This window comes from Rhagoletis pomonella, unplaced genomic scaffold (genome assembly GCF_013731165.1).
Source record: "Rhagoletis pomonella isolate Grant_MI unplaced genomic scaffold, Rhpom_1.0 Rhpom_scaffold_00021, whole genome shotgun sequence".
NCBI classification, from domain to species: Eukaryota; Metazoa; Arthropoda; class Insecta; order Diptera; family Tephritidae; genus Rhagoletis; species Rhagoletis pomonella.
The window spans coordinates 483,142-486,033 of record NW_023458575.1 but is presented as its reverse complement, the minus strand read 5'-3'; positions in this window follow the sequence as shown (position 1 = coordinate 486,033).

Genomic DNA, 2,892 nt, shown 5'->3' with positions numbered 1-2,892 from the left:
GGTCCATTTTAACGCACGAAGTCTCCGTGGTGATAAGTTGGACTACGTCAGAAGGGTTTTTAGGGGTCCTTAGTTGACGTCCTTTGTGTATCCGAAACTTGGTTCAGTCCCGATACTTGCGATTTTTACTACAACATTCCAAACTATAATCTAGTGCGACATGACCGGAGAAATAAAAGAGGAGGAGGTGCTGCACAGTGGTTCGGATAGCAGATCTAGCTGGACGAAAGTCAAAATTTTTTGTTTTTAAAATAATTAATGGTACTTGGAATACATTCCTGACAATACATTCAAATAGAAATTGCATTTATTAAAGCATTAACATATGAAAACAAACAAAAAAAGGTAAGTCAACACCGCCTATTTGAGAACTCTATTTTAAAAGCTGAAATTTAACTTAAAAGATTGCTAATTGCACTCACAAATATTTGCATAATTGCAAATTTACTTTATAAACAAAAAATTACACTTATTCCGCTATAGATTCAGGGGTCATAACGCAATTTAAGTCCACATTGGTATAAGCAAATTTATTCTGAAAAATCGTCGTTTTGATTAATTAAAAAAATAAATTAAAGAGTAGGAAAAGTAAACGCCGCCGAAGGCCGTTATAAAACCACTTGCATATTATTCTTTACACCTTCGCAAATGCAGAGGGTAAGTTCGATAACCAAGTCTAACCAATTGGCTTAGATATTTACATTTTAGTGACGGTATGTCAAATCTCAAAATTCAAAAGTAATTATTAACACGAATATAAATATAAGATCAGTGGCGGATCCACGGGGGAGAGGGGTTGTATGTTAAAATAGAAAAATACTTGGAGTTATAAAACCTTTGGTTATGTAAGAGTTAAAAAAATAGTACCTCGCGAATTTTCTGCTTTCTGAAATTAAAAAGTTATACAACAGGCATGCAAATCTTTACGCGCTGTTATAAAATTTTTTCTGAAATTTATTTGTGTTTCTTGCTGTGATCGTAAATTTTAGTCATGGTAAATAAAATCTTAAGAAGTGAGTTGTTTGACATTTGGTGTTGCTGAAACTTCTAAAAGACAACAAGGTGTCCGTGATTATGTGATTAGTAAATTGAAAGAAATATCTGATGAAAATGCTCGTTCGAAAGTAAATAAAGTAAATTAAGTAAATGACTTTAGATTCGCAATCAGCAACCCAGAAAATCCCCAGATACCCAGTTACACAGAAATCTACCGATTTTTTAAAATTTTCGTCCGCCATATTGGATCCGCCATTTTGAATTTTTGGTAAATGACTTTAGATATGTAATCAGCGACCCAGAAAACCCCCGGATACCCAGTTTCATAGAAATCTACCAATTTTTTTTTAATTTTCGTCCGCCATATTGGATCCGCCATTTTGAATTTTTGATAAGTGACTTCAGATTTGTAATCAGCGACTCAAAAATCCCCTAGGTAAGAAGTGGTGTAAAGATCCATCAACGAGTATTTGTTTAAATAGTTTCGTCCACTAGATTTGCCGATCCGAACCACCGTGTGCTGCAATCTACTGCGAATCTAACCTATAAATTGGCAGTATCCCCCAGTTCACAAACGTAGTTTATTATTGCTGAAATCTCAGGTAGTATAAAAAGTATATTAGTGTCGTGCGTTTATAATCCCTATAAAGCTAATTTGTTGGACTAATTTTTTGTTGAAATGCCTATGTATTTAATTGACTATGAATTTTATGTTATTTGTAGTGGTTTTAATGTGAACCTCCTACTGAATGATTCCTATGCTGTTACATTTCGTGAACATGTATCTACTTCTGGATTAGTAATAGTGAACAAACTTTTACCGACGAGGTTTTCCAATAACTCAAATCCTAGCTTACTGAATTACTTTATCACCTCGAGCTCTAATTGTGTCCTTAAATTTTACCAAATAGGTTTTAACATGACTTAATCTTTGTACTGTAAATGTGTTGTTTAATCGTCCTTCTGTTAGTGCCACGTTCATGTGCCGTGATTGTAAGTCTATTTATGTTAATGAGCTGTCTCATGGCCTGTCAAGAGGTAGTTGGGATGATTGTTGGTTCTGTGATACTGTATATAAAAAATTACCTTCTTAAATACAAATTTAACTAGTTTATTCAATCTTCATGTTCCTCTTCGTACGGTTCGGGCTGTTAATGAATCTTGTCCATGGTTTAATGAAAGAGTACGCCTAACTATAAGTAAACGTAAAAAGCGACATGTAAAATGGAAAACGGCAATGACAGTTTTTGCCTGGTCTCAATCAGAGACTGGCATGCGTTGAACGCCAACTATTGCATACTCAATCAATACTGCTGCTTTGTATGACTGAGCAGCGCGTTGACTTATAACCCAGTTATGCATACTTAGCTTAACATGAGAGTTGTCACATAAGAATCTGTTAAACGGACTTTGCGTGTAAGCGGTTACCCAACGCATAGCACTTAACATGTAGAATTCTGTTGGGTTTTGATTTTTACGCAAAAATGGTATAGCAGTGCAAGTATGCATAACTGGGCTATTAGTAGTATCGATACCTAAAAGAAATTAGAGGATGACTGAATACCAGCAGCGCATAGCGTGCTGTCTTGCAAATACAGCCACCACAAGTGAATGATACTTATAACAGCTCATACTGATATTGACTTCGGCAAACCAGTACTCCGAATGCTCGTTCACGAAAGCAAACGCGGAATTTGAACGGTTGCCGAAAGCATGAGAGCTCATTTGGACGGTTGGCGAAGCAAGACGCCGCAGTTCATGTTGCAGAAGTCGTTTGACTTGTTGCTGAAAGTCCTCTGACTTGTTGCTGAAAACCATAGACACGTAGAATGTAGTAAAGGGTAATTTATCGTCTCGTATGTATGTATGTATTTATAGCGTGTCTACCATTCAATT